The sequence below is a fragment of the Hipposideros armiger genome, unplaced genomic scaffold, assembly GCF_001890085.2.
Source record: "Hipposideros armiger isolate ML-2016 unplaced genomic scaffold, ASM189008v1 scaffold_77, whole genome shotgun sequence".
NCBI lineage: Eukaryota > Metazoa > Chordata > Mammalia > Chiroptera > Hipposideridae > Hipposideros > Hipposideros armiger.
The window spans coordinates 1,077,852-1,084,950 of NW_017731427.1; positions in this window are offsets into that span (position 1 = coordinate 1,077,852).

The window sequence follows — 7,099 nt, forward strand, 5'->3', positions numbered from 1 at the left end:
TATTGAATCTCTCCTGACACAGAGTGAACTTCTTTTGAAATGGGTTCTGTACAAATACGAGGTGTGATTGAAAACTACGGTGAATGTTTGAATTTAAAAAACCTTATTAAAGTAAAAGACACATTGCCATTAATCCCCCTCAAATATTCCCCATCGCTTCAAACGTGCTCAGCTCATCATTCTTGCCACTTTCTGAAGCAGTTCTGGAAGTCCTCCTTCGTGAGTGTCTTTACTTCATCCTCCATCATGACAATGCTCCGTGTCACACATCGCTTCTGGTTCAGCAATTTCTGTCAAATAAAAACATTATGGTGTGTCCTCATCCACCTTATTCACTGAATCTGGCACCGTGCGACTTCTGACTCTTCCCCAAAGTCAAAATGACCATGAAAGGCAAACGTTTTGAATCAATTCAGGACTTCGAGGCAGCCAAGACAGTGCAACTAAAGACACTCACGAAGGAGGACTTCCAGAACTGCTTCAGAAAGTGGCAAGAATGAGGGGATAAATGTGTTTGAAGTGAGGGGGGGTATTTTGAGGGGGATTAATGGTAATGTGTCTTTCACTGTAATAATCTTTTTATTTATACACTTACCATATTGTTTAATCACACATTGCATCTATCTATCATCTATATATCATCTATCTGTCATCTATCTATCTATCTATCTATCTATCTATCTATCTATCTATCTGGCATCTATCTCTCAATATAGAAAGAACTAGAATGTGAATCACTCGTTCATGCATGGCAATCTAAAAACCTTCTTCAAATCCTTAGATTGCCTGTTTTTTTTAAACTTTACTGATTAAGTATTAGATTATTCTTTTAACCTGATGGGTGAAAAATGCTATCTTATTTTTTCACTGTCGTTTCTTTCACTATTTGTGAGAATGAGCATATTTCAGATATTTTGCTTGCTATTATTTTTTACTTCATCTAATTATGTTTGTCATTGGAGTTGCTAATTTTAAGTATTTTATTTATTAATCTTTTGTCATCTTTGTACCAAGCGTTTCATAAATTTTTAGATTAGTTATTACAAATCATAAAAAATGGAGAATATTCTAGATCTATTTGAAAAAGTGATGACAGCTGTACATGTGCTTTTTATGGGATTTTGGAACTTTTGTTCAAATGGATAATTTATTGTAGTAAATTATTACTCTACTAGAAATGTACTTTCAATTTACCCAATTCTGAAGAAATACTGAGCCCATGAGGAGTTTCAAGGATTGTATTAAACAAACAAACAAGACCTAAGGAAAAATCTGTCACAAAGTGGAGTACAGAGTATGTCCACTGCAGCATTCTTTAAAATACTTTCAAAATGTGCAGCGGAAGAGTGATAAGCAAACGATGGTCCACCAAAAGGCTTGTGTGTGCAGCCATCAAAATAGATATAGAGCCTGTATACCTGTACAATTCTTTTTCAACTATGCAAAAGTATGCATCATATTTATGAGGACAGGAAGGAAAAGTAAGTCTAGAAAGTGGGTGATTTTCTAGGCTGTGGAACCACAGGCGTATTTTCTCTAATTCTATCAATTTTTCTAATTCCATTAGGGTGTTGTAAATTTTCCTGAATAAATTCTAAAACAAAAAAATAACTCAAACAACAAAAAAGGAGTTAAAACTGAAATTAAAGCTGTTTTGGAAAAGGTTTTTAAATTAATGCAAGTGAGTCTATGAAGTGACTGCAGCGGTGTGGACATTTGCCGGTTGAATGTGTTGGAGTGAGGCAGGCAACCCTGCGTTTTGGGGGCACTTGGTTCCTGGAATAGAAGAGGTCACTGCCGAATGGGCGTTTCCCTGGAGTTGTGGTATTTTGTGGGCTCAGACCACGCAGAGGACACGGCACACATATGGTGAGTCAGAGGAAGACCCCTACCTTCAAGGCGCTTCTGACTCCAAAGTGCAGAGCTGAGAGAAACAGATGTGCCCGCAGGACGTGCCCATCCCTGCTGCCTGCAGTCGCGCCAGCTTCTAATTAGGCCTCTAAGCCTACAGTCGATGCAGCCCGGATGTGAAATGTGTTGAAGCTAATGTTACAATTAGGACATTGGCATTTGCATTTACTGGCTTTTTTGTGCTTAAATTTGTAATCTTAACTTTGCCTTAACCGGTTATGTTTAATTTCTTCTCCATTTTTTGAGATTGAAAGAAACAGACAGCCCTTAGCAGCGTATGCATTTAAATAGGTGATGTGGGATGTGAGGGGTTGGTTACCACCTCGCTGAGCTGAACAGGCTGAGCAGGGAGCATATTCCAGCTGCTCCCGCTTTGTCCCATGGGCACCCTCCTCTCACAGCACATGGGATGCGGTTCTATTGTCTGGGAATTTGCAACCGGAAAACAGAGAGACAATGCATGTATAAAAACGTTTGGATTTGACAGAAAGGGACAAGGGTGAGAACATTAACGTGGCATTTCCCCCTGGATCAAGAAGTATATGTTCAAACCTTGCAGCAAGTGTGGAGCTGCTGAGCTGCTGACGGTGGTAGACGTGGGTAAGGCCACGCTCCCGGAGCTCATTGTGCAGCTCGTGTCATTCCAGTTTCGACAACCAGACTGTTGGGAAAGGGCCAGGAGAGCTGCTTCCGGGCTCTCGGCCTCCAGCGGAAAGGTGCTGGCTCGGTGAGGAAACCCGCACATGCGAGCGCTCACGGAACTGATTGGCCATCAGCTGTAGCCAGTTGGCCATTAGCCACTACTGTTTTGTATTAACTCATTAGCAAGCGCAGGTGTCATGGACGATCTTGTAGATCCTACTTCCTGTGTCTCTCCGGCCGCCAGCGAGACTGTGGTGCAGGGAGACCCCTTGTTGGGGTCTTGACGGATGTTTGCTTCTCACATCTCCACCAGCCGTTCATCGAGAACATAATACAGTGGTATGAACCCCCTGTCTGTGGCTCCGTTGTTGTTCCTTTTCGGCCTCAACCGGATCCTGCATTCATCTGTGGGGAGCTGAGCCCCAGCACGACATGGGCTGAAGGGAGGGCCAGCAGGCAGAGGAGACTGACTGGCGGGCTGCCGTCCTTCTCGGGCACCGAGCGCCCCGGCCAGGAACCTGGGGTGGTTGGTGGTGGTGACACCTGGGAGGCTGGGCCCCTGGTCAGGCTCTGTAAAGGGTGCATCTCCTGGGGTCAGCGCTGCTCACTCCTGGGTCAGGTGGAAGGTTCTTCTTGGGTCCTGCGCTCGCACCCCATAAATCCTTTTCTTGATTTGTGTTCCTGTGGCGTTCCCGTTCCCTGTTCATCTCCTCTTCTCTTCCCCACTTGACCCCACTTCCTAGTTAGCATTGCAGAGCCCGAGGGAAGAGTTTCCATGGCACCTGTCTGGTTTGGCCCCCAAGAGCAGTTGTGACATCTACCTCAACCAACACCACCCACCCTGGGGGACACCAGTCACCGAGAGCTATGGGACGCAGCCTCTGCCCCCACCCCAAGACTTGGAGACGAGGCGGGGATTTGAAAGGAGACAAGGAGGGAGATGGGACATAAGGGTGCTTGTGTGGTTCCAGACGTTCACTGTGCTGGGTGTAACTGCAGCCGCCCCACACAGGTTTGGTTAACTCACGGCAGGTCCTCAGGGAAGGCTGCTTGATTCAGGGTGCAGGGGACCCCAGGTCTCTCACTGCGGGGACAAACACTGGTCACGAGCCTTTCACGACTTCGGATTTCCCTCCAGCACGTGGAGGAGTTTGTTCTAGGGCCTCCATGGCCCCTTCCTGTGCAGGGGGGGGGGTTCCCCTCGAGGAGGCCATTTGGCTACACAATGTTAAAAGGGCTGCATAAACTCTAACCTGCTGGGGCTCTAGGCATTTATAGCACCAGGTGGGGCTCTGGAAGCTACTGTTTGTGACAGCTGGGAGAGCTTCAGGCAAATAACGACTCATTTTGTTCTACAAAGGCCCCAGAGAGGGACTTGAACCCAGGTCGTCTGCGCTGTAGCCCGCGCTTCAGACCTGCCAACGCTTCAGCTTACACAGCAGACACAGTTCCATGCGGACGGGACTGGCTCTCGTCCAGACAAAGGGTTGTTTACTGCAAAGGGTTTTGCTCCTAATTAAGCAAAAGTAGGTTTAAGAGAGGAGTAGAAGTTTGGGGGAATATTAGGTTTCCTTATTAGAGGGGAAACTTGGATGTTATTAAATTTCAGATTAGATACGAAAGTCCACGTTCAGCTGCATATATATGTGTGTGTGTGTGTGTGTGTGTGTGTGTGTGTGTGTGTGTNGAAGCAACGTCCTCCACAACTAGACTGAAGAACAAAAGGATAGCAACTTGTCTGTTCCCCTTCCCCCAATTCCCCACCACTGTTCCCATCCCCCCAATTCCCCAATAAAAACATCTTTAAAAAAAATAAAAAATAAAAATAAAAACAAACCAAGAAGAACCACAGCATGTCTGACAGGTGTCGCGGTGAAGCCAGAGGGCAGCCGGCGTGGATGCACACGCATCCTGTGGCCCCTGCCTATGGGGATCACCGTAACAGTGGCCCGGGGAAGGGAAAGCAGGCTGCTCGGCCTCACTCTCGCCATTCCTACTCCATTTTGAGAAGTTTTTAATCTTATGAGGATGAGTTTCTCTGACAGTTTCTCTGTCAAAGGAAATGAGGACTAAAATGATCCCTGGTCCATCGCACGGCTCCCCCAGTAAGACTGGACACTGTGGTGCTGTGCTCAGAAAAGTGGGAATGAATTTCAGGGCCCAGGTCGTAAATCTTTAACGAAAGAACCTGAGGTACCTTTCACAATTGAAATGTTTTCAGTGCTTAGAATTCGGTGAAAACGTTATTTCTTATCAACGCAATAGCAAGGAGTTTTTTTTTTTAAATAAAAGAATGCTATGTCATGGCTAGTTGATGAGGAGACTATTCAGTTGACCTTGAGCGCCCTTGAACGAGGTACTCAACAGGCACCTGAGCGCCATGTGGCCATGTCCACACGTGCATCATCGCTCTGTCTTTTGAGAGGAAGGTTGTATTATTACACCCATTCTTCTGGATTACTCTAGGAATCACTCATGACGACGTGGGATATTAAGAGAGTTTGTCACTTTCAGGTGATGTCCCTGCTGGCCAGGTGCCAGGAACCCTGTTAAATATTTCCCTTAGCACCAAACCTTTATGCTTCAAATGCGGTGTCTCAGAAACCCAGCAAACAGATGTGCTGCGGTAGGACACACGTGGGGAGCCCGGGCCGATGTGGCGAGGTGTGCCAGCGGGGATTCCTGGATGACTGGTGTGCATAATCGGCCCTTTCTGCATTTCTGTGGCTCAGGATCTGTGCATTTGTTTTTGTCCCAGTGTAAGTGGCACAGGAAAAACAAAGTTCCCAAAATTGTTTCTTCCTGATTTCATCAGACTATAATTTCTACACACACACACACACACACACACACACACACACACACGCACAGGTTTTGGTGCAATGTTAAAAAGACACAAAGTGACAGTGAAGCTCATAGGGTTCAAACCATGTGGGTACAAGTGAAACATGAGTGAGAAGGTGCAGGAATCGTTTTCCTGTTTCCAGGAGAAATTTGCCTTTTTGATGACATTGGAACCAATGTGTGTATCAATCTATCAAGTATTTTTAAAGGTAAGAGAGAATGAACAGCAAGTACATTAATGATGGGTTCATAAGCATACTGGCATCTATAAAAGGAGCAGATCCCCTATCCTGGGTGTTCCCCCAGATCGCTGTGGATAAGCATGTCTGCTGCTGAACACCTGGTCACCCGTTTTGCAGTGTCACCAATTTTTTCCTATCATCCAAATACCACCAGTTCAATTAAGCTCCAGACTCCGCGCCCTGGTCCTCCAGGATAGGTGGCCCATTTCAGGGCGCGTGCGGACCAGCCTGTGCTGTCCCTGTGAGATATGGTTCAATCAACAGCCAAAGTTTTCCTTGTCAGTTTTGATATATCCGATAATAGCTGTAGGTTGTTTTGCGACGTCCAGCGTTCTGTGAAGATGGGCTTTTCATATCCTTTATTGTTTTTTACTGACAAAATGTTGCCTGGACTTCTGCAGTTTTCTGAAATGAAGCAGCAGAATGAACAGTATACAATCGAAGCCTCAGACACCCAAGTGGACGCCGGTCCTTGTGGCCAGTTTTGGTCAGGATCTAATGAGTCTCTGCTCATCGACCCGTCATCAGCAGGCTTGGTGATTGAACATGACCCCGCAACCAAAACACTACAACTCATTCGGGTCCTCGGCAGCCCCACGTGGGTCCTGACGTGACATCACTGGGCAGCACGGCAATCCATAATTATATTTCACTGCCTCTCGGAGTCGGCCTGACAGAGAGAGAATAAAATGGGTCTTTCCAAAATGTGTACAGGCTGCTGTGGCTTTCACATTTATACTGCAGGTGAAATTCTTTCTTCCCTAGGGAGCTTGATTTGTGCCTTTTTCATTCTTTTCTGTTTTTCTATTTTATGCAGAGACAATATCACACAAGGTTTGGTACACAATTCAGCAAATTCTGGTGCTCAGGGAGCTGGTCCTTGCCATCCCTGCCCCAGAGGTACGCACGCAGGTGGGCACGCTGGCAGACACACACACACAGGGACGTGTGCATGCGAAGCCACTTACGTGCTCCCATGGAAGGAGTATGGGTGTTGATATTCACATATTTGAGCATATATCATATCCACAATTGTGCATGCACCATTGTCATGCACTCTCACACACAGGATCTATTGTCTTAGCGTTATGGTAAACGAACGACATGGTTTCATAACCATGATAATTGTTTAAGACTTAGAGTTACTCCAATACTAGGACCACATTCAATGGATAAATGGTTTCCACTTGTGAAAATCCATGTGAATGGTGTCACTCCTGTTTTCTGTTTGTCTGTTCCCCACGGCAGCTGACAGGTGCGGACTGATGCTGGTTAGCGTACGCGCCCGCTGTGCGGCCCTGTGCCCCTCAGCCCACTCTGCCCACGGCGTCATATCAGGCTTCTGAACATTCTTGCCTCCGTGCTTATTGAATCTCTCCTGACACAGAGTGAACTTCTTTTGAAATGGGTTCTGTACAAATACGAGGTGTGATTGAAAACTACGGTGAATGTTTGAATTT